Genomic DNA, 25,181 nt, shown 5'->3' on the forward strand with positions numbered 1-25,181 from the left:
ATAAATTCTTCATGAATCAAATAGTCAAATAGTTCTACATACAAGGCTTGCAGCATAGACACACACACACACACACATATATATACATACACTCACATACACAAACACATGGTATCCTGGAATCTTCCTCATTTCCCATCTCTGACCATTGTCAATTCTATTAGCTAATTCTTTTAGCATTTACCTCTAAAACTCTACAAAATAAACAGATGCTGTCACTTCTTGATTCAAAGCAAAATATTAATTTGTTCCCTTACATTTTACACTCCCTGGGGCTTATAATTGCCTAATTTTTTTTTTTTTTACTATTTGATTACTTTTCTATTTAATCTAAAATCTTTGCCAGTTGCTGTCTATATCTAAAGTTGTTCAATGTATCAGATATTATTTCAGTTTCTGATTCTTGGACCATTTCTCAGAGCCTGTTGACTTGCTCTGGTCTGATTGGTTGATTTCCATACCCAGTTATCATCTCCTTTCAAAATCCTCTTGGGGATTCCTTTCAATTTGCTGTGTTTTGTGTTTTTTATATTCCATGGCTTTCAATGTCTTGGTTTATTCCCTTGTTTTAGTAGACCACCTCCTATAGTAGTCTCCTGAGAAATCCTGACTAGGAAGTAAGTTTCTGCATCTTTCATGTCTCAGAACATTTTATATTACTCTAGCAATTAATTGATAGTGGCAGACTCTAGTATATCATACATTGAAAATGGCTGTCCTTCAGAATTGGAAAGTATTGAGCCATTGTCTGCTAAGTATCCAGGGTTGTCACTGAGAACTCTATTTTGATGCCAGTGTTACATATATGTACTTTTTTCATTGTTTGGGGTTTTTTTTTTGTTTGTTTTTAGTTTTTGTTTTCTATTCTTTCTGGAAGTTTGTAGGTTCTTAATTTTGGCCCTCTGAAATTTCATAATGGTGTACTTTGGAGGCAACTAGTGGAATATGTAGTATGAAAATGTATGTTCTTCTGACTTTGAAAAATGTAAAATTTTTCCATTTATGCTGTTTTTTATTTTCCCTCTTCTCCCTGTCTGGAATGACAATATTTGGATATTGGCTGGCCTTCATGGGCTTATCTTCTAATTTTCTTATATATATATATTTTTTTATATTTTTGCTCCATTATCTGAAATATAACCCACTTTGCTTTACTATCTGCAGTATATACCCTAAGTTACCTTCCAAACACACTAAAGTTTTTCATTTATGCTCTGCTTTTACTTTTAATATTACAAGTTCTTTTGTTTTTTGTATTCTGAGTATTTTTGTTATTCTTTAATAGTATCCTGTTCTTGTTTCATGTTTATATATTTTTTCATCTCTCAAGTTTTAATCATGGTTTTTATTTTTTATTTTTATAGGACTTTTATTTTTATTTTTAAAATTTATTTTTTAAAAAATTCTTCTAGATCTATTTTTATTTTTATTCCAGTATAATTAACATACATTGCTATATTAGTTTCAGGTGTACAATACAGTGATTCAAGTCTATACATTACTCAGTGCTCATCATGATAAGTGTACTCTTAATCTCCTTCACCTATTTCACACATTCCCCCCGTGCACCTCACATCTGGGAATCACCAGTTCTCTATATTTAAGAGTCTATTGTCTTGTCTCCCTTTTCTTTGTTTGTTTGGTTTATTAAATTCCACATAGGAGTGATATCATACAATATTTGTCTTTCTCTGCCTGACTTATTTCACTTAGCATTATACCCTCTAGGTCCATCCATGTTGTTGCAAATGGCAACATTTCATTCTTTTTTATGGATGAGTAATATTCCATTGTACATATATACCACATCTTTTTTATGCATTTATCTATCAATGGACACTTGGGTTGCTTCCCTCTCTTGGCTATTGTAAATAATGTTGCAATAAATATAGGGGTGCATATATCTTTTCAAATTAATGCTTTCATATCCCTTGGGTAAATACCCAGTAGTGGAATTATTGGATCATATGGTAATTCTATTTTTAATTTTTTGAGGACCCTTCATACTGTTTTCCACAGTGGCTACACCAGTTTGCATTCCTACCAAAAGTGCACAAGGGCTCCTTTTTCTCCACATTCTTGCCAACACTTGTTGTTTCTTATATTTTTTTTTTATTTTAGCCATTTTGACAGGTATGATGTAATATCTCAATATAGTTTTGATTTGCATTTCCCTGATGATGAGTGATATTGAGCATCTTTTCATGTTTCTGTTGGCCATCTGTATGTCTTCTTTGGAAAAATGTCTCTGCAGATTCTTTGTCCATTTTTAATTGGATTACTGTTTTTTGAGGTGTTGAGTTGTATCAGTTCTTTTTTATGTATTTTGGATATTAACCCCCTATCAAATATATAATTTGCAAGTCTCTTCTCCTATCCATTATGTTGTCTTTTAGTTTTGTTGATTGTTTCCTTCACTGTGCATTTTTCTTTCTTTTGATGTATTCCCAATAGTTCTTTTTGCTTTTGTTTCCCTTGCCTTAGGAGACATATCAAGAAAAATGTTCCTATAGCTAATGTCAGAGAAATTACTCTCTGTACTCTCTTCTAGGATTTTTATGGTTGCAACCCATTCACCTGAATTTACCCCCTCATTCTTTGTCCCTACTTGCATGAGACCTGGATCCACTGGGTCTTGAGATACTAGGAAAGTCAATGGTACAAATCTGCTAAATACCTACCTCTCTACTGCTGGTTGACAAGTCAGTTTTTTCCATGTTGCTTAGTCAGAGAAACCTTCCCTAATCTCACAAAACAGATTTTATCTCCCCACATACACTTACCAAAATTCTCTACTTCTGAGTACTTAGTGCAATTGCAATTAAACATGCTTGCATAATTACTTATTAAAACTTTGTCTGCCATGCTAGGTTATAAGCAACTTGACAGCAGTCCATGATTGTCTTGTTTTCACTTCCAATGCAGTGCTTGGCATATTTTCTAGTACATGATAAGTACACAGTTACTTATTTTTTAAAATCAATGAATGAATCCAAGGAAATAAGAGAACTGAGATAAACATCAGGAAAATCCTCAGTACATGACTACAGCTACAACACTTAATTATTATGTTAAACTATGAAACCATTTTACAATATTACATATTAATATTATGCTTGATCTGTACATCACTTCAAACTTAGAAAAAAACTGCTAGTTGCTTCAGTTTCAAAGTAAATGAACTAAAAAAGTTTTCTGACAATTTTATCAAGTCATATGGTTCTAGAAATAATACTAAAGGTATTAAAAAGAAATGCATATATATTTCAAGTGGTGGTAAATAATATGAAGTAAAGTAAAGAAGAATAGGGAGCAATAGGGAAGCTGTCTTAAAAAGGAAGACACAAGATCTTGAAGATAAGCTCCCTTTGAGCAGAAACTGAGAAGAAATTTGAGATCAAGTCATAAGGACTGTTCTTTACACACACACACACACACACACACACACACACACACACATACACAAACACACCATTATCAGCATAAATATTAATTTTTCATGGGAACACAGTCATAAAATGGGAAAAATATTTTCCTATTTTGCAATTATGGGAAATATCTTCCATAATATTCATTGTGCTTTTCTCCAGTTCTTATCATTATTATAAGTCAGCATTTTTTTAGTTACTTTCCTTTATCTTCAGCTTCCACACTGTGGCCTTTCAAGACTGTTGGGAATAATAATAGGATTCACGTTGGGCCACACATCCATTGTTATAGAAAGTGAAGCTCTGAGATAGCGGTCTAATAGAGTCAGCTAAATTCTTTGCCAGTAGTACACAAACTCTCAGTTATTTTCTGGTTGGAATGATGATTTTGTCTTGTGGCAGACAGATATAGATATAGACATATAGATATAGACATACAGACACAGATATAGATCAATCATATAAATATATAGATATATAGATATATAGATATATAGCTATATAGATATAGACAACTCCAAAGAGGCTTGCTGATAAAAGTTTCCAAAGAATCATTCCCTTGGAGATTTATGATTCAGGGTGATTCAAAACTGAGAAACATAGTCCTACTAGTCATCCTTCTTTCCTGATATTCCCTACAAACCTCCAGTGGTCTTGACACCTAATTCCATATGATTTCTTGGATACATAACATGCAGACAATAAGCTTTATTTCCACATACATATTCTTCACTCCCAAACTAAATATCTTAAAAAGGAGAGAACAAGAGTCACAGAGAGAATACAGAAACCCAAGTACCATTTTAAATGTCAAACTACAACCTGAACACCAGGCTTCAGTAACATGACCAGCAGCAGCACTTTGTCACATCTAAATTTCAAATTTAATATGCAAATACATATCATATTCTCCTACCTACATTATGAAATTTTTATTTACATGGACATTATCATTTCTCTATATCATTAACTACCCTGCATCATTCTATCCAACCTCAAATTCATCACCCTATAATAATAGCTAACGTCAGCTGAGTATTTATTAAACTTGTTGGCACGATAGATAGATAGATAGATAGATAGATAGATAGATAAAAAGAGATTTTTATATTTAACCTCACTTAAATATCACATCAGCTCTTGTAAAGTAGGGTTAACTTACCCCTATTTTACAGAGAAGGAGGAAACCTTCACGGAGAGAGAGGGCAATTTACCCACAGTTGCAGAGCTAGTAAGTTGCAAATCCTTTATGCAAACCCAAATACTTTTAGGCTAGAATCATATTACAGAACTTTGATCCTTATCCTGTACTGTCACAATCTTCCTCTTCCTCTTCTCTCTAGTGTCTCTCATCAACCCATTTCTTCTTTTATTAGTCAGGCCAGTTGAATAACAATTTTTGTGATTCTATTCTCTATCTGCCACAAGAAAGCCCTCAACAAAAACCTTCTCCTTTTGTCCTAAGCCTATCCCCATAGATATCAATGATTCTACCATTTGTGGATATTAAGCATAAGCTTTTATGGATACCATATTACTGGTGAAATGCACACTGACCAACAAGAAAACTAAATACAGTTATAATTGACTCAACACATCCTTCTCCTTTTTAACATTATTTTTCATTACATATTCATAATCAGAAAATGACTCTGCTTTCCAATGATTTGATTAATACTTGCTCAGCCAGGTATTGAGGTAAAGAGCTTGTGATGCATTAATCTTAACAGTCTTCCTAGTTCTATATAATAATCATAATGGGAAATTATTAAGCCAGAGTTGAGAAGATAATTTTAGAGGGCTTGGTATAAACTCACCAGATATTTATATTGACTAAGTCCGAGAAAGGGAAAAAGTTATTTTAAAATGAAAGAATGTATTATAGAACATTATACTCAAGCCAACAAGTCTGGTTCTAATCCCAGTTATATTTTTAACTTGTATTAATATGAGCAAAGTTATTTATTTTATCCATCTGTTAAGTGGGAATGTTGAATTATATTAGCACAGAGCTTCATTTATATGCTAAAATTCTATTTCCATACTATTACAAAATGAAGGAATTGGCAAGTTAATAGAGACAGCCTTTTCCAGAATTGATATCTAAGATCAAATAATTTTGACTTCCTCTTCAATTTAAAAAAAAGGAAGGAAGGAAGGAAGGAAGGAAGAAAGAAAGAAGGTAGATGGGCAGGAAGGAAACAACCAAACAAGCAACAGGATATTTATTCAAATTCTTTGAAAATGTTGACATGGTTCAGCTATCCACTTGACTCCTACCAAACTTCTACAGCCCAACTTTGACTATATGGGCTTGCTGAATTCTTATTCTTTTATATTATAAACTGCATAAATAAGTAGATATTCTTTCAGAAATAACTTCTTTTTCCAAAGAACATGGATGGGCAAAGCTCATCTAACTTCCTCATCTTACTCAATTACTTTTAGTATAGTTTGTAACAGGCGGTTGACAAGATGCCACTTGGCCACTAACTAACCATCCTTTTAAGTATCCCAGTTTTTTCTAGACTAGTCATTCCCAACTTTAGCTGCACACTGGAATCATCTGCGGAAGCTTTTGAAACTACTGATGTCTAGGTCCCACCTCCAGAGATTCTGTTTAACATGTCTGGCTTAAGGCTCAAACACTGGGATTTCTTAAAAGCTCCCAGGTGATTCTCATGGGAAACCAATAGAGAGAATTTTTCTGAATTCTGAAAGTGTGTTGAAGGAACCTAAACTGGATCATTGAAAGTGCTGTGCTCACATTTCTATATCAGTTTCTCTGCTTCACTCCTGGTATAATCTGAGTTAAAAGAAAGAGCATATACCATTGATTTGTGAGTTTAAGGAAATATTGCTATTTTAAAGAAAAACACTGCTGGCTTTTCTATGTGGGAACCTGAATAAATCTTCTTAGATGCAAAATGGCTTCTTTCCATTGAAAAAATATATAGATGTTTTTCATTGTGAAAGGTAAGACATAAGGTAGAGCTGGAATGAGAAAACATAAACATAATTAACTGCTTTGCATAGTAATGTTAATATTTGCTTTTGTTGCTATAGAGAGTTAATTTTAAGATAAAGTTGAGCTTTGGAGGAGCCCGAGTGGCTCAGTCAGTTAAGCATCGACTTTGACTCAGGTCATCATCTTACAGTTGGTGAGTTTTAGCCCCATGTCTGCTCTGTGCTGACAGCTCAGAGCCTGGAGTCTGCTTCAGATTCTGTGTCTCCCTCTCTTTCTGTCCTTCCCCCACTCATACTCTTTCTTTCTCAACAATAAATAAACATTAAAAAATTTTTTAAGATAAATTTTAGCTTGGGGCGCCTGGGTGGCTCAGTCAGTTGAGGGTTTGACTTCGGTTCAGGTCATGATCTCACAGCTCGTGAGTTCAAGCCCCGCATCACGCTCTGTGCTGACAGCTCAGAGCCTGGAGCCTGCTTCAGATTCTGTGTCTCCCTCTCTCTCTGCCCCTAACCCACTCGCATTCTGTCTCTGTTTCTCTCAAAAATAAATAAACATTAAAAAAAAAAGATAAAGTTTAGCTTTGAAAAGATAACCTCAATGGTAGGATTTTTGTGTGTGTTTGGGGGATAGAGTTGGTTTGCTGTTTTGTTTTGTTTTTACAGTTTTGCTGGGGGTAGGGATTTTAGAAGATGGAGAAGAGATGGAGTAGTCAGCAATAGAGAATATAGAAGAATAATTAGAAAAGACTGTAAAGAGAGAATAGGTCCCAACAGCATAGGTACAGATCAAGTCCAAATGAAAAACAAGGCTATTATTTACACATTCCCTGAGATAGTGTGTGATTAATAAGTGTAAAAAGAGCAGTTTCCTATTCTATGCTATAATTTTCTTAACCCCAGGTCTCCCAAAATCTTTACCACAGCTTTTTTAACTTAGTAATGATGTCTCTTCCCCCTATTTGGGGAATAAAATCTACACTTACATTTTAGGTGAAACCAACCACAAAGAGTAAAGGAATATGTGGAGGTGGAGAGCGATGGCCAGAATGATCAGGGAGAAGCCAGCCAAAACCAGGCATTTGGCACAAAAGACAAGAAATAACCACTCAGACATGTATGCACAATCTCCAGGAATTCTCAGAAATATTTGAAAGGAATGGGAATCTCTTGAAGTCTTAAGTGTGATTGGAATTTAAATTATTTCATTTAGAAATTAAAGAAAAATTTGCTCCACTGAAGGCCAGGGGGTATAAATGGATTACATACTGATGTACTTAGGGAGGGGAACAGAATTCCTAGTACCAGAACTAGGTAGCTACATTTTCATTTATGGAATTTAGATGAAATGTTCAGCTGAAATGTTAATTGTGTATTTTTTTTTTCCTTGTGTGTTTTGGCCTATTCTGTTGTCCAAATATGTCCTGAGCACAAATTACATTGTACCATTTTACAGAGCAACACTCACATTCCAGTCTATTCAACTGCCTTTCCAAAGGTGGGTTGACTGATTTTCACATACATGTGCATGAAAGCATTAAATGCATTAGCAATTCCTTCTACCAAACATAAATAAATGAAATGAAATGAAAATGAAACCAGTGTTAATCCTGCTAGCTGTTGAGTTTTTAAGCTGTTTTATAATAGAATGTTTTAGATGTAAATGTTATTGGCAATTAGTTTGCTTATTTGCCTTCCTTGTTTTCTTCAATCAGAAGCATTATCTTATAGATAACATTTGTGGAGCTAACTGGAAATAAGAAGCAAGGAAATAATTTTACCAGCCAGTGTGATTAGTAGAGATAATAGCCTGCCTATTTACTTTGAAGCTGTCATTTAATGAAGTGGTTCTAACTAAAACTCTAATGGAGAAAAATTCTTAATTCCTTTTTAATATTTCCCTATGTCTGGGAATGTAATTTAAAATAAATTTGAATGTTGATGGCTTTTATTCTTTCCCATCAGTACATAAAGTTGTTTCTCTGTTTATAGGCAACAAAACAGATCATTTAAGATGTTATACAAAATAAACAGCCAATCATTAGAAAATAAGTCTAACCAAAATGCCAATTCTTAAACAATTAACCCAATTAAATGTTTATATTTTCATCCAATGTTCTGCAAATATTTATCCCAAAAAGGTTATCAATTCTCATGTCTTTTACATTATATGTTATTTATGAAAATATTTAAACAAGTCATTTATTGTAAAATCAAAGGGATATTTGTCCACAGAAACTGTATAGCTGGCATGTTTAAATTTTCCCATCAAACATATTTATTCAACATTACGCTGAGTAAAAAACGCCAATTACAAAAGGTCACCTACTCTATGATTCCATTTTGTGAATGTTGTATAAATTACAAAAATGTTTATAAATTACAAAAATGGAGAACAAGCTAGTAGTTTCCGGGTGGTAGAAATGTTGGGGGAAGAAGGGTAGGTGAGGGTATAAAGAGGTAATAAAGAAAGATCTTTGTGGTGATGGACTGACTATATCTGCATCTTGATTGTAGTGATGGTTACATGAATCTACACATGTGATAATATCACATAAAAACTATCCATAGGTACAATAGCAGTGTCAATTTCCTGGATTTGATATACTCTATTTATATAAGATGTAACCATTGGAGAAAATTGGGCAAGGAGAATATAAAACCTCTCTGTACTATTTTCACAAATGCCTGTAAATCTATAATTATTTCAGAATAAAGTTTAAGAAATTTATCTACTGAGGTAGTATAGTACTTAATTTAAGTCCATGAGCTCTAGAAACAGATTGTCCAGATTCAAATCCTGGCTTTACCTCTTACTAGCTAGTTTCTTCTCTTACCAGCTGTAAGACCTTAAATAGATCCAGAAAATTGGCCTTCAGTTATTCTTCTCAGCAAAATGTAGAAAGTTTTCCCTACCTCGTATGTAAATAACTTAAAACATCTCCTGGCCTCTAAGAAGTGGTTTTTAAGTGATTTCTATCATCATCATCATCATCATCATCAAGATTATGCATTTCATAATTCATGGAATCATTGAGGAATCATGGAATCGTTAATTTGTCTTAGATGATCAGCTTGTCCAATATAGTCACTGTTTAAGACTGCTATCTGAACCTATTTATTATTACCATCCTTTCTTTACCTTTAAGTATGTCCTACTGGGATTATAACATATATGGGCACCTTATTAAACTCCATTATACTTGGATCCAGTGCACCTTGGTCTCAATCCATGTTGTATAAACTCTGTCAACAATGGTTGACAAAAATAGTCAACAATAAAAAAGTATCTCATAGCAATCTAGTGTCTTTTTAGGCATCATTAGTTGTCAGAATGTTCTTCCTTGGATTGAGTTGTAATATGACTCCCTAAAATAACCCCTAAATTCCCATGATCCAAATCTGTTTTCCAGTGCTGTATGAATGAGGTTAATTTCTCTTTCAGTTACATCTTCCATATCTCTGAAGCTCACTAAAACTATCAAACTCTCAATTCTGCCTCCTCACTGCTCACTCAATTCAGCATTCCTTTTTCCTTAACCTTAGTATCTTCCATTACATCTACCATTTTTAAGGGGCAAATGTCTATATTCTCATTGCTTTCTCCCAGAATCATTAAAGTTTGAAAATATTTCTCTTAAAATATGGTTTCTGATATCAACTAGGTTCCATATGTAGTAGGACTACTATCTGCCTTATTTAAAACTTGTAATGCAAAAAAAAAAAAATAAAAAAAAAATAAATAAAACTTGTAATGCATTTATTAACGCAGTTTAATATCACATTTGCTTCATTGGCTGTGACACAATATGTGTTTATGTAATTAATATTTGAACCTAGACACCATTACTTGGCATATACCATAATACATGTTAGAATGCTTTTCCTAATGTGAATGCTATTATTGTAATTAGTATATACTTTATGAATTCATAGGTAAAATATAACAATAAACCATAGAAATTATATATTAAATATGTTACTAATTAAGTTAATTTTAATAAATTGCATATAAATTATACTGTTAATAAAGTATAAGTGCATTCTATTAACATCACAATTCTAATAATATTTATATATTATACATATCATATCATAATCTACTTGATAAAATAATCTGAAGTTACATAATATTTTACCATGTTTATTGAAATGTAGATGTTGGAAAATATAGTACATATAACTTCAGTTTGTGGAGAATAAAGATGTTTTCAAAGAAAACGACTCTACACTTCCATCCTGAATATAACAGCAGGTGTATTTGGAGAACATGACGCTAATGAATGTTACATTCCCACTGTATATATTTATATGAAATAATTTTTTATTGAAGTTGGTTAGTCTATCACAGTGTAACCAGGTTCTCCTACTTACAATTCACACAATCACCTCCTAGTCATAAAACATCCCAATGTACTCCCCATGGTTAGCTATGTTTTATTAGCACCAGCCTATAATAGCCTGTGCAGAGATATCATTGTTACTGCTTCACATTAAGATATATCTGAGTGCTACATGAGAGTGTCTGGGAATGAGGTAGTTAAATCATCCCTGAGAAAATTTACCACATAGCACTTCATTGTTTATAGTGAATGCAAAATAATCTTGACAAAAGAAAAAAAAAAGAATAACTTGGTCCCTTTGACTTAAAATAAAATGACATGAATATATTACATAAAATGATTCTTTTTTTTTTAAGGCTATGCATTTTGTTTAGTAATCTCTACATCCAATGTGGGGTTCAAACTCATGACCCCAAGATCAAGAGTCATGTGCTCTTCCAACTGAGCCAGCCAGTCACCCCATATAAAATGATTCTTAATAGAAACAGGAAAAAAAAAAAAAAGTTTATATGAGTATGTAGGGTGGACAATGGGTTGTAATCCTATGCCTCCTAAAATATTTTAATAATAAATTTACATGTGATTTTGGTCTAAGATTTTTAATTTACAGCTGGGCAGAGTGGTATTCAGAAATCACTCCCTCAGCATTGAGAACAGTGGCTAAACCATGTATAAGAAACAGTAAGTATGAACTGGGTTCTTGAGCCAGATTTCTTACAAATGACGTATTGGAGCTCTTGCTCTACCACTAGTTATGCAACCCAAGGAAGTTTAAATTTACTGAGCTTCAGTGTGTTTAAGGGCAAATTTGGGATAATGAGATGGTAAGTGTGAAACACTTTGCTAATTGTGAGAAAGACAAGATTATTGTAAGATGATCAGGTGACTAAAAATGAAACATTGAAGCTCTGGAGAAAGAACTGGCAGTAATCTGTCATAAAGTCGGGAGATGGAGATTCTATCACCATTAATTCCTGTTTCTGGAAAAGTAACTTAATCTGAGACTTCGTTCTCTGTTGTAATAATGAAGTTCAGTCAGGTGATCAATAAGGCTACTTGCAAATCCAAATTTTTGTAAATCAAAAATATATAATTGGGACAAATCTATTTGAGGCTTAAAGTTTTGGTCATGAATAAATTATAGGAAACAATGAAGAGGAAGCTATCAACAAAACATTGAAACCCCCAAGGGAGATACAAAAGAAATGGTGAGAGAGGCAAAACATGTGTTAATAAGTCAGAGGAAAAAAGAGAATTCAGTATTTATTTTGTACCTTGTTTCTAGCAAGCATATGCTATATCCTTTACATGATGTATCTGATTGCACAACAAAACTGTGTGGTGCATTTTTTACTTATTACTATTCCATACATGAGGTAACTTAGGTCCAGAAAGGGTGTAGCTGCAATTAACATCTAGGTCTAGTTTCTATTTCATACAGCCCTCCACTTGCTAGAGAATATATGGAAACAAAATTATAAGTCATTAGAGAGGAAGTGGTTGATGGTGAAACATACTCTGAAAAGTTTTTGGTAAATAAAACAATGGGGTAAGACCAATAACATTGGAGTAGAAACGGGAAGAAGAGAAATAAGGAGCTTGAGTTCAACGGACAAATCTGCAAGAATTAATTTGGAAAACAGGTTAGGATTAAGCAGAGATATATCGGAATTACTGACAACAATGAAAACTTGGCTGTGATTAGGGAATAAGAAATACTAGCAGGTACAGTTGTGGGGATATCTCAGTACTCTCTGGTAATATTTATCATCAAAAGGAGAGAGACATGGGGTGGCAGCAGGCCAGACTTGGTATTTTCAAGATGTTCCCAGAAAAATCAAAGGGGAAATAACAAGAGGAAGCATCAAAGTAGTTGGCCATGGATTTCCAGCTGTGTTGGAATCAAGTATAGACTTAGAGGTTACAGAAATACTGAAATTATTTCTGATGCAAAATATTTTACATTGTAAAATGGACCATAATCATATGCACTTATTATTTGAACAACCATTTGATGCCTTTCACCAGGAACAGCAACACCTTTTTCCCTACAAATTTTCACATAACTTATTAGTATTCAGTAATGTGTTACACTGACCTACCAGGCAGCAATCCCCTATTTTGCAAGCCCAACCAACACAAAATGCATGCATTAAGAATGGACAAAATATGAGCTCTGTTTTTGTCTTTATTAACCAATGCGTTAAGTGAATTCTAATTTAAAAAACTCTTCCCTTTCCTAAGTTACTAAAAAAGAGGAGCTTGTCTTTTGTTATGAGAATTTATTGTGTACCTTCCATAAGGTTCTTAAAAGTATAGGGAATAACTTTATAGTGGACTTTCAAAAGTTAACAATTTTCTGCTTTTCTTTACTTTTCTTAAGTTTATTTACTTATTTTGAGAGGGAGAGAGAGACAGAGAGTGAGCGAACAGGAAGGGCAGAAAGAGAGGGGAGGGAGGGAGGGAGGGAGGGAGAGAGAGAGAGAGAGAGAGAGAGAGAGAGAGAGAGAGGATCCCAAACAGTTTCCACAGTGTCAGTGCAGAGCCCAATGTGGGGCTTGAACTCACAAACTGTGAGATCATGAACTGAGCCAAAACCAAGTGTCGGATGCTTAACCAACTAAGCCATCCAGGCACCCCATCTGCTTTTCTTTAATTAAGGAGATTTTAATTTAAAAGTATCTGTTGTTAAAAAATATTGTCTGTTGGGGCACCTGGGTGGTTCAGTCGATTGAGCATCCAACTTAATTTCAGCTCAGGTCATGATTTCAAGGTCATGGGATTGATCCCCTAGTGGGGCTCCATGCTGACTTGTGGAGTCAGCTTGAGACTCTCTCTTCCTCTTCCTCAAAATAAATAAAACATTTTTTTTAAAACTATGTTATTGCTACTACTGGAACTAGGCTTTTTATTTTCTACTTCTGATGGAAAGAACATTCTAACTTCCCTTTCTACTACTAATTCTTCCAATCTGCCCTCTTCCCCCATATCCGATAAACACATACATTATACCTTTCTTTCCAAAGCCATCTTAAAAGACACTACTCTTTAAGCCTCTCTTAATACCCACCAACGGTCATTTCATGAGGAACCAACCATTCTTTATTGTGCCAAAGAGATAAGCACTTTGGTGACATTTGTTAAGAGAACAGGGATGGGCTGAGCAGAGCTGCCATGAAACTCTGGCTCTGCTATGAGCTGTACCATCTGGGAAATTCATTACTCTCTCTGGGCCTTGGTTTCCTCATGACAGATATTATTATATCTATTTCTCAACCCACAGTTCTATGCAACATCTAATTTGTAATCATATATATATGCATCTATAATAAATTAGACAATATATTAGACACATGTATATATTTGACAAGTAACTATTATTTGTTGTCCTTATTCTCAGAATCTAGCACAATTTCTCCTAATAATAAATGTAGGTAATAACTAGTTTTTTTAATTAGTAAATGAATAATAAAAACAATAGCAAGAGCTTTTTATCACTTACTGAGAGCACTGGCCAACCACATTGTGTTAAGGATTTCACATGCATTTTTATTTAACCTCAATAAATTACTTATTTATTTTCATTTTCCTTTCGATATTGACAAATTTTAGAAACCCAAATAGTATAGAATAATATAGTAAATATATGACAAAAAGAAAACTTGAGCCCATGTCAACCTGACTCCAAACTGAATAAATGAATGACTGAATGAATGAAACAGATGAGCTATTCAGTCAAGTTATTCCCACACATCCACAAGAGGAGAAATTCTCAAACCCTACAATGGTCCCTAATCTCTGCCTCTGAGGTGTACATGCTCAGTGCAGCCTATGTCTCTCATGCCCACATTCTAGCAGCCAAGGACCTACGGAGAAGAAATGAGTGACATTTCCATGCACACAGCATGGAAGGGACTACAAGGACAAAGTTTTTTTTCCCAGAAGGTGGTATTCATGAAATCTGATGTAAACAAAAAGCAAATTTTACTGCATCCTCTTTTTAAAAAGATCCCCTTCAGCTTCTTGAATCTAGTCAACAATTCATTTATATGCATCCTTAAATAAAACTTTTAAAAGCTACTTTCACAAGATTGCTAAGTTTAAGTTCATCTTTTTAAATGCCTTAAAAAATCCCCTTATCAGGGGCACCTGGGTGGCTCAGTCAGTTAAGCGGTCGGACTCTGGCTCAGATCATGATCTCACGGCTTGTGAGTTTGAGCCCCACATTGGCCTTTCTGCTGTTCTCACGGAGCTTGCTTCCTCTGTCTCCCTCTCTCTCTGCCCCTCCCCCACTCGTGTTTTTTCTCCCTCTCTCTCTCTCTCAAAAATAAACATTAAAAAATCCCCTTATCAGTTTTGCAGATTTATATAATCACACTCACCATGATTTCAAAATTTAAAAATCTTTCATCGTGTTCAATATTGGACAAAGTCTACTTCTAACTTGGTGTCATTCAATTTCAGCACAACATTAGACTCGTTCCTCCAGTTGTTAGGTACAGTGTCACAGTTTGAAGCTCTCCATGTTGTGTGAGGACCAGTTAGTCTTCCCAGGTGAGACCTGATGGTCAGCATGCTTTGGAACATGCTGCTCTGCAGGGCTGTTTTTACCTTTTCTCTCTGTGGCAGGTCTGGGTGCTCTTCCCAGAGCCTGCAGGGGATGGACGTCACCTAGTAACAAAGTAACCTAGCCAGTTCAGATTTCAGGGAGGTTCATTAAATTGGTCCATCCATTACATATGCAAGGGCATTCCTTCAAATATGCCTATCAATAAATCTTATAGTTTAACCACTTCATTAACTCCATTAATTCTTAGCTCTGTAAGAATTCCTGAGTTCTCATCATAGGCCTTTTTAAATTCCCACTCTTCTGCCTAGATCTGTTCTTCCTTTAGCTCTGCACAGAACTCCTCTTTCAGGACCCAAAGGTTTCCTCCCAGGGGAAGCTGTATCTGACTGCAGCAATTGTACCCCAGTCACTCCCTATTTCATTACCCTGGGTTAGTTTCTTCATAGTGCTTGGAACTATTTGGAGTTATCTTATAGTTTATTTACTTCTTTACTTTCTAATACTTTCCCCCAATAGAATGTGAGCCTCTTGTTCACACCAAGAAGATATCTAAGCCACAAATTAGCCAACAAATTTAAAAGAAAAGAGACAAGTTACAATGACTTGCTCTGCTTCTGAATTCTTGTAGCATGTTGTTGAAATCTCCACTAAACTGTTTACTATTTGGAAATAATATATACATATATAATTCCTCCACTAGATTCTCATCTCAGAAAATGGCAATATTTTATTCATTTCACACAACTTACAGACAGCGCCCAGTAAAAACTTTTAGTTTTATTAAATAATATTTAAGAAAATATATGCCGAATGGAGCTATGTTTTAAGTAGTGTTATGTTTTAAGTCAAATGATATGAATCATTACCTCTCACTGATCAAGTGGCCTTCAGGGTGTTTTACTTCTACAGAAGCCTTCTCCTTAGTACTACAAACTCACAGTATGTCCAAGATTGTTTATGTAAAACTAAACCTTAATTAAAGATAGTTTCTTTCCTCTCTTAATATTCTTTATTTCTTTTGGTAGCACTGAAAGGAGGAGCCTCAAATGAATAAAACATTTTTGTGTTTGACAACCAATGGGAAAGTGATACTAAATAATAATATCCATAATACTGGTACTTTAACCAAGGAAATTCTATAGTGATAGGTTAAAATGTAGAGTGACTTTTAGGTCATATATTTTATGGTACAGAAAATGTCTTTCCTAATTCTGTGCACCAAGGGATTCCTTTTATAGCGTGGGTGCTTTTGGATTCAGGAGGTTAAGAGTGACCTCTGGTGGCAATGGTATTTCTTGTTCGCCTTACTCTAAAGGGGAGAAAACTGACTTCAGGGATTCTTCCATATTCTAAGAATGACGAAATTTATGGTTAAAAAGGATCGATCATAATCAATCATGTGTAAGTGAAAACAACCAACCATCCTAGAGACTGAGGATTCAGAGGTTAAAGACAACTTTCATTCCTAGAGTTTCTCTATTTCTTTCATGTAAATACCAACTTGTTCCAAGCTATGAATGAGACATTGCTGAGCAAAGAGTGGGCAAAAGATGCTTACAATCAGCTTTAACCAGCTAGTAGGATCTGGCTTCTGCACACTGCTGGCTGAAATCCTTTGCTGAGCCCTTCATAACCTTCCCCTCAAAACACATTTAAGGCTAGCCATGCATGAAACAAGGAGAGGCACTGAGAGCAGAGTTTTCTGATACCACTGTAGGCAAAATGATGCTTCCAAAGAAAAAACGTTTGCCAGATAAATACAGGAATGTCCTATTAAATCATGAATTACAGATAAACAACAAATATCTTTTTTATCATTAGTATGTCACAACTATTGCATGGAAAATATTTATACTAAAATATTATGTATTGCTTATGAAATTCAAATTCAACTGAACACTTTGTATTTCTACTGGCTAAATCTGACCATCTTAGATGAACCACAGGACACAGAATAAAAACTTCATTTAAGAGAAGATGAAATATTGGTCAGAACTGACAACTTGCAAATCTTCCCAAACCATGCTTCACAACCAATGGAGCATCCCAATCAGTGCTCTTGAATGGTTTATAGGTGAGACAAGACACATATTTCCCAAGGTACTCTGGGAACTAGACAGGGCTGGAATGACCAGAGCCCTTGAACATTATCACTGGCCTTCTGGTCTAATTTATATCCCCTGGGATCATGCGATACTATGCTTACGTATGTCTGTCACCATGTTACACATAAGGAAAGTTGGGATATTGTCTTCTAGTGTACTTGCCCCTTCTTTCCCAACCACATTAAATTTGGTCTTGGTTATCAGGCACTTGTGTGGTTCCAGGAAGAATGTTGACAGAATTCTCTGGCTTGAAAACATGATGTCGCTTAGCTTGGCCTCTGGGGCCAAGATAGGTCAGCTGATGGCTGTGAAGTTCTGTATCACTCTCATCCTTGAGAGACCGAGGCAGGCAGAGGCACTGCTGACAAGGGACCTCAGACCAGACCCAAATCTCTACAGGTTGTTGTAGGGAGAGCAGAAGTTTTAGTTATATTAGAATTCTTTAATCTTGAGAACCCTGTTATACAGTTAGAGACAAAGACCTGGCCATCGGAGTTTCTGCCCTTCCAATGAAAAGAGAGGACATTTTTTAGATGCTTAGCATCATAAAGAATAATTCCCAGGCATCAAATTAAGTTTAATGGAAGCCAGACTTGAGAACAATTTAACAGAAATACAAAAGCTGGAGGCCATAAATAAGGACCTAGAATCTCCAACTCTTTACTTGTGCTTAAGAGACTTGGAAAAAAAACTAAAGAAGAGTTATCAAAATATTTAGAAAAAATTGGGCTGATGACAAACTTAACAAGAAAAATTCAGTCTTTAAATGGTAAATGGTGCAAGACACTTAGAATTTCAAGTACCTGCAACTAAAATGGCCTTCAATTTACACCAGAAAAATGAAGTGTAAGTTCAAGGCAACATTAAAAATGCTCTGAATGAAAACTCCAATCTAGAAGCATAAAGCTGCTTTCACAGGTAGAAGGATGGAAAAGAAGAGTGGGTGAACATTAAATGAAATGCAATAATATAAAACTCTAAAGTGGTATGGGATAAGCTTGTAAAGTAAAAAATATATCAAATTACTAGGGGACGGTTTGCTAAAGCTGAGCGATCCTGGTCTTAAAGAAGACAACATGGATTGCAGGAACTTGTAATTCCATAAAACAAATGTATCAGAAACTGGAGACATCTTAGTAGAAGTTTAGAAGAAATGGACTGATGTGGTAGGTTGAATAACGGCACCCCAAAGGTATCTACATTTTAATCCCCAGAGACTTACATGGCAAAAGGGACTTGATAGATTTGACTAAGTGAAGGATTTTAAAATGAAAAGAGTGTCCTGGATTTTCTGGGTGGGCCCAATGCAATCACAAAGATCCTTTTAAGAAAGAGGCAGGAGGGTCAGAGTCAGAAAAGGAAATGATATGATGGAAGCAGAGGTCAAAGTGATGTGGCCATAAACCAAGGAACATATGGAGCCTCCAGAAGCTGACAGATAAAGGACTCTTCCTTAGGGCCTCTAGAGGAAACGTAGCCTTGCTGACATCTAATCTTAGCTCGATGAAACTGATTTTGGACTTCTGACGTCCATACTGTAAGATAATAAATTTGTGTTGTTTAAAGCCACTAAGTTTGTGGTAATCTGTGATAGCAGCCATAGGAAACTAATCACTTTCTTAAAAAGTGTTGAAGAAAAAGAAACCAACTGTACACTAAATTAGCTAAAGAAGGCAAAATAATCAACCCACTTAAAGATCATATTAAAGATCTCCAAACTGAGAAAGTAAAACAGCAAAAGTTCCAGCAGAAACCTTATGTCCTCCCTGAACTGCATCAAGAAACACATTTTCATGAAATATCCAATTTAGAGTAAATTTAACACACAAAAAAAGGGGGAGAATCTTTCCAAAGCAATTGAAAAGATCAGCCATGCATGTGAAGAGTTGGACACATATAAAAAAGAAGCCAAAATCTTTCAGAAGAATTGGAAATAGTCATTGGCAATTATCAATGTCAGGGAATTTCCCATGAGAGAAAAGTCCATGATAACAGGTGGGGAATGCTGATGTTGGACTTTGATGACTTGAAGAAAAAAAACAACGGGGGGGGGGGGGGGACTTCAGACAAAACTTTGTTGGGTTAGCATTCAATGTGAATGTTTTAAAAGTATCTTTATGTCTCTTATGTTCTAATTGAGACATTTGGCAGAGTTCCTAGAAGACCACCGGGGAATCCTCTGTATGAACAGGTCCCTCCTGAGGAAGGAGGTACATGATGCTGTACGGGGCAGTGATCCAGGGTCTCGTAGCTGGTAGGAACCAGATGCCACCAACAGGAGGTCAGGACCCCAAGCGAAAGAGATACAGCAGCTCCTCCACAAGACAAAGACAGAAATTGTCTTGCAGCTCTTGCATGGAAGATACGAAGGATCTCACTTTGACGTAAACCTCTCATCTGAAGGGACAGTCTGATCCCCCACCTCATCCGACCAGGAGAAGCCATTTGCTGCAGAGGGAACCCAAGGGGAAACTCCTAAGAAGAGAATTGCTGGCCTGCCTCCTCTTCTAGAAAGCAAGAACAAACCTCCCAAGAAATCTCCTCCTTCAAGGGACTCCCACTTCCCAGAGCATTCTTCACTGGCAACAAATGTTTCTACACGTAGCGCTGAATTCAGTTTTCTCTCCATTCAACCTAAAAACCAATTTTTCAGCTTTTGGGTTGATTCTACCTTCCAGTATGCTTACTTAAGAGATCCAGAACCATAGTAAGACACTTTCTTTTCTACTAAAATTATTTTGATTTTTTCTCTTAGTTTTGTTATTAGTTCAGTGATTATACATTGATGTAAATGAAAGTTTTATAGAATTATAAGTGTTAAAATAATGATTTATAACTTTAGGTTATAGTCCGAAGTCTAAGTCTGCTCCTTTCCGTCAGATCAGTTTCTTATTCAAAGGCCCAGGATAGGGGCGCCTGGGTGGCTCAGTCGGTTAGGTGTCCGACTTCGGCTCAGGTCACGATCTCGCAGTCCGTGAGTTCGAGCCCCGCGTCAGGCTCTGGGCTGATGGCTCAGAGCCTGGAGCCTGCTTCCGATTCTGTGTCTCCTTCTCTCTCTGCCCCTCCCCCGTTCATGCTCTGTCTCTCTCTGTCTCAAAAAAAAATAAATAAATGTTAAAAAAAAAAAAAAATTCAAAGGCCCAGGATAAAGGAGCTACATGGACACCTTCTCCTCATGGGGGATGTCCCAAACACAACAGGACTTGTAAAGCTTTACTCCAGGTGAACTGGCATATCCTAGTCTTCCCCATACTCCACTAGTCAAAGCAAGTCGTGTGGCCCAAGGCAATGGAGCAGGAATGTCAATTCTCCCCACTTGTAAAAACCCTAAATGTAGATGCCATCTTCTTAGGCGGTTAATGGCAAAACCCTTCTGACCTTCCCCCAACCCCTATACACAGCACTCCTCAGTGCCTGACGGATAATAAAGACTAAATGTTTCGTGAATAAATTTAACAAATTGTCCTCCAGAATGGTTTTAACGATGTACACAGTGTTTGTGAGTGCTATTAGTGCTATTAGCATTGATATAAGGACTTTTTAATATTAATCTGATCAGCATAAACAAGTACCTAATTTAACATTTTCAAAGAGGGTGCTTTTTTCTTACATATATTGGATTTTTTTTTTCTGAGAATTCTCTATTCATGTTTTTCAACAATTTTCCCATTAAGTTTCACTTTAAAAAATCTGTGATTCTCGTCACATATAAATTAACCTATTACAAGCTTGTTTTTCAAATTTTTCAGTGATTACTATACATGGAATTTTTGGTTTTGTTTTGTTTTACATAGTTTTATCTCTTCCCTTTTCTTTTATGGGAAGATTAATCACCCTTTCTATGGACAACCTATGTCCCATAAAATGAACATACTATAATTGATTTAACTGGTCCTTTGTTGTAGGTGATTTAAATTGTTTTCATCCTTTTCTTCTTTAAATAGTACTGTGATGAGTTTTGTGTATTATCAGAATTTCATATAACTTTTTTTGAAAGATCCTTGAAAAGAATGGATCAAGTGCAAAAGTATTTTTAAAGTTCTTTACATATTTTCACAAATTATTAGCCAGAGAGGTTTATGTCCTTTTCACTTATCCAACAGAGCCTGCATGAGCCATCAATCTTCTCTATCTGCAACCAAGGAGCATGGGTGAGCCAGGGGCCTGTAGCAGGCTCCTTCCTGGCTCTGATCCTTACCCAGCCACTCCTGAGCTCCACCAGGCCTGTGCAGAACATCCTCAGGGTCAAAAGTGGGATTTGGACCTGGGCTTCGCACTCAATCTGTCCCAGGACAGGGAGTGACAGATGACAGCCAGACATTTTCCTTCAAGGGCCTCAGGACTGAGTGCAGGAAGCCCCGTGACCTTCACCAGCCCTACTGCATGTTCCTCTCAACTCTCCAAGGGATTCAATTCTTTGTTGTCACTTTCTGTTACACTGGCATTTACAGAGGGCACTGCTCTATAAAGACTGACAAAGACTAAGGGCCAGCTCTGGGAAGTCTCCTCCTTTGTGGTTCCACCCCTCATCCCCCCATCACATTGGAGACTTCAAATGCTGTATGTGGGCGACCAAGCTAGGAGCAGCCTGACAAGCAGGCAGCCTCAGAGATCAGTGGTAAGTTGGGAATGATCACCGATATTTTTCAAACACATTAATGAGAAAGAGGAAATTAAACCTCGCTATATGACTTGAGCAACTTCTGTGCTGATTTGGATAATAGTTTTCAAGTATTACCTGTGTGTGTGTGTCTGTTATTGACAATGTAAAAACTACACACCCAACACACATTTACATTTAATCTGCATTATTAGCAGTTACTCTATTAATTTCTTAAGTCTAGATAATCGACAGAACTATAAATCAAGTCCTGATCTGTAGTATTTGCTTATCCTTGTGTGTAAATACCCATCATAGCCAGTTTTAGTATGTATAATGTATAGTCATTGAATACAGGCTTGGGCAGAAATTCATAGTTGCACATCTTCACATAGTATTTCTACCATAAAGATATAATAGACATAAATAACCTCAAGGACATGGAAAACCAAAAACTGTGGTAGGATAATTAAGAAGAGATGAAATTCAGTATGTTACCTTTCTGGTAAAATGTACTTTTGGCTCAAAAATGTCAGTAATTTGAACAAGTGACTCTAGTTAGCTGGTATGAACTGTCTCCAGAACATAATCCTATCCCAAGAAGAGAGGTATTATAATTTATACTTCCATTTGTATCTATATTTTCTGTAACTCAAATACAAAAAAAAAGTTAACATGCACTAACCTGTTAATCACATATATACCTTTGTATGTGTATATATCACATGAATGTATAAACATGTGTATAACATATACACACACACACACACACACACACACACACACACACACACATACTTTTAATTAATAGTCATTTATCAAGGACCCATTCTGTGTCAAGAATTGGACATCTCTCAGGGGCGCCTGGGTGGTAACTCAGTAGTTAAACATCCAACTTTGGCTCAAGTCATGACCTCGCAGTTTGTGAGTTCAAGCCCCACATCAGGCTCTGGGCTGACAGCTCAGAGCCTCAGAGCCTGACAGCTCAGAGCCTGGAACCTGATTTGGATTCTGTGTCTCCCTCTATCTCTGCCCCTCTCCTGCTCATGCTCTGTCTCTATCTCTCAAAAATAAATAAATGTTAAAAAAATTTAATTAAAAAAAGAATTGGACATCTCTCAGAATCGTCATGTAGTATAAATGTTCGCAATCAATGTCAAATGGGCCAAATCTAGCCTGACACGTGTTTTTGCTCTGCCAGAGACCAATGTATGGCTATTACATACTTCCATTATAAATCAGTTATCCTTCCTGTAAGAACAGTTGCTTGAGATCTGAGAACAGCATCAATAATGAACTAAAGAACAAGGTAAATCATTTCTAGTGTTTTTGTATGAATCAACAGATGTTACTAATAATTCCTGGTTATTTATATAATAATTCTTGGTCAATAAAGAGTTTCAAGTGACTGAATAATCATTCTCTCTGAATAATCTGCTTGGAATAACTGTAAGTGACAATATTTTTAAAGAAGTTGATAAATGCCAATTCAGTACAATCTGAAGTATAATCTGCTAAAATGTATTTCAACTGATGCTGGAAAAATTCAACTGATGTGAAACAGAAAAAGGCAAATTTGGATATATTTAGAAAGCTTATGAAAATATAATGTGTTTATGTCTATATTTATTTATTATTAATCAGCAAGTACTTTCCACACAATATCTTAATCTACCACATTATTAACCAGCAACATCACTATAAATTTCATTTACTCTGGTGGGTAGTTCTGCAATTTTTTTTTTTTTTTTTTTTTGTCAGAAATAGAAGCTGAATATCCTGACTTGTCCTACTATCTGGCAGTTTGATGGGTTAACATTGGGAGTGTTTTTTTTTTTTTTGTAATTTTTCACCTTAAAGATGAGATTGGAATCTTTTTCTCAATGAGAAGAGTTGCCTCTGGACAATATTAATGATTACTGAATAGCTTTAGAAATTAGCTTTTGCTGCAGGCTTGAAAATGTTTCTTAATGAATTCAACCTATGATTACAAGGCAAAACTGGGCTTATATGTGGAACTTAAACTATATCATTCAGTTAACTAATGTTACATGAATCATTAGCAATGTCGAATTGTTCTATTCATTTATTCCTTTGTCAAAAATCAAAGCAAGATTTCCATTCCCACAGATATTTAAAGTAGGTGTATTTTCCAAGATCAAACAGTAGCTTCAATAGTATGTTTCTCATCTTAACGAAAATATAAGGGAAATTTTCTTATTTCAAAATCCATTTAACCTCACAATTGAGAAGCTGCCACCTAAACTTTTGATGAGAATGATTACTTTGCAACGCAATGACATGATAAAAGACAATTATCAAGAGAAGTATTTGACAGAATTCTAACTTCTTTTTAAGGGATACATATGTGCAATTAAAATCATATGCTAATGGACTGATATCAGTATTTGGCTGTGTCTCTATAGTTGAAAATCATTTTCAAAGATGAAATATGTAAAATTTCATTTCAGATCAGCATTAACAGATGAATATTTGCAATCAATTTTTATGATGGGGAAGACGAAAGTTTAACCTCATTTAGATGAAACGTTATTAATTCTATAATTATGCTAATTATTATATTTTGAATTCAGTCTACAAAATTTAGCAAAAACATGCTTTTTCTCTTGGTATGTAAGTGCCTTCAAAAAATGCTCAATTTTGTCTCTTGGCCAACAAAACCTAAAATATTTACTATCTGGTCTTTTACAGAAAAGATTTGCTGACCTCTGATCTAGTTGAAAACAAAATTAGTAAGCGTATGTTGACTCTTCAGAATCTCCTGTGAACGTACACTGCTTATTTGATTGCTGTACATAATCATGAATAAAATGTTTTATAAATTTTATGAAACATCCATTAGAGTAGTAATGCATAAAAGAGATTCTTCAGTCGAAGAATTTGTCATTAGATACATGGCCACTTAAAATAAAAAAGTGAAAGTAAACAATGTTGCTTCAAATAAAATATTAACTGACGTAAAATCTATTATTATTATTGACATATATTACAGTATTCCTCTGGGCCATATAGAAATACTCTATAAAACTGACCACTATATTTCTAGCTCACTCTCTCCCAATTAAAGTTTAAGATACAATTCTATGCATTAGTGGGCTGTGCACCAAAATGCAGTATCAATCCAAATCATCGCATTGAGACAAACTGCCC

General features: G+C 35.3%; 1 protein-coding gene across 1 annotated transcript in view; it reads right to left on the reverse strand.

Annotated features, from left to right (window-relative positions):
* VGLL3 (vestigial like family member 3) overlaps positions 1 to 25,181 on the reverse strand; it is a 142,678-nt gene that overhangs the window by 105,821 nt on the left and 11,676 nt on the right. The window lies entirely within an intron of this gene.

The sequence above is a fragment of the Panthera pardus genome, unplaced genomic scaffold (assembly GCF_024362965.1).
Source record: "Panthera pardus isolate Hobbes unplaced genomic scaffold, ASM2436296v1 HiC_scaffold_16, whole genome shotgun sequence".
Classification (NCBI taxonomy): domain Eukaryota; kingdom Metazoa; phylum Chordata; class Mammalia; order Carnivora; family Felidae; genus Panthera; species Panthera pardus.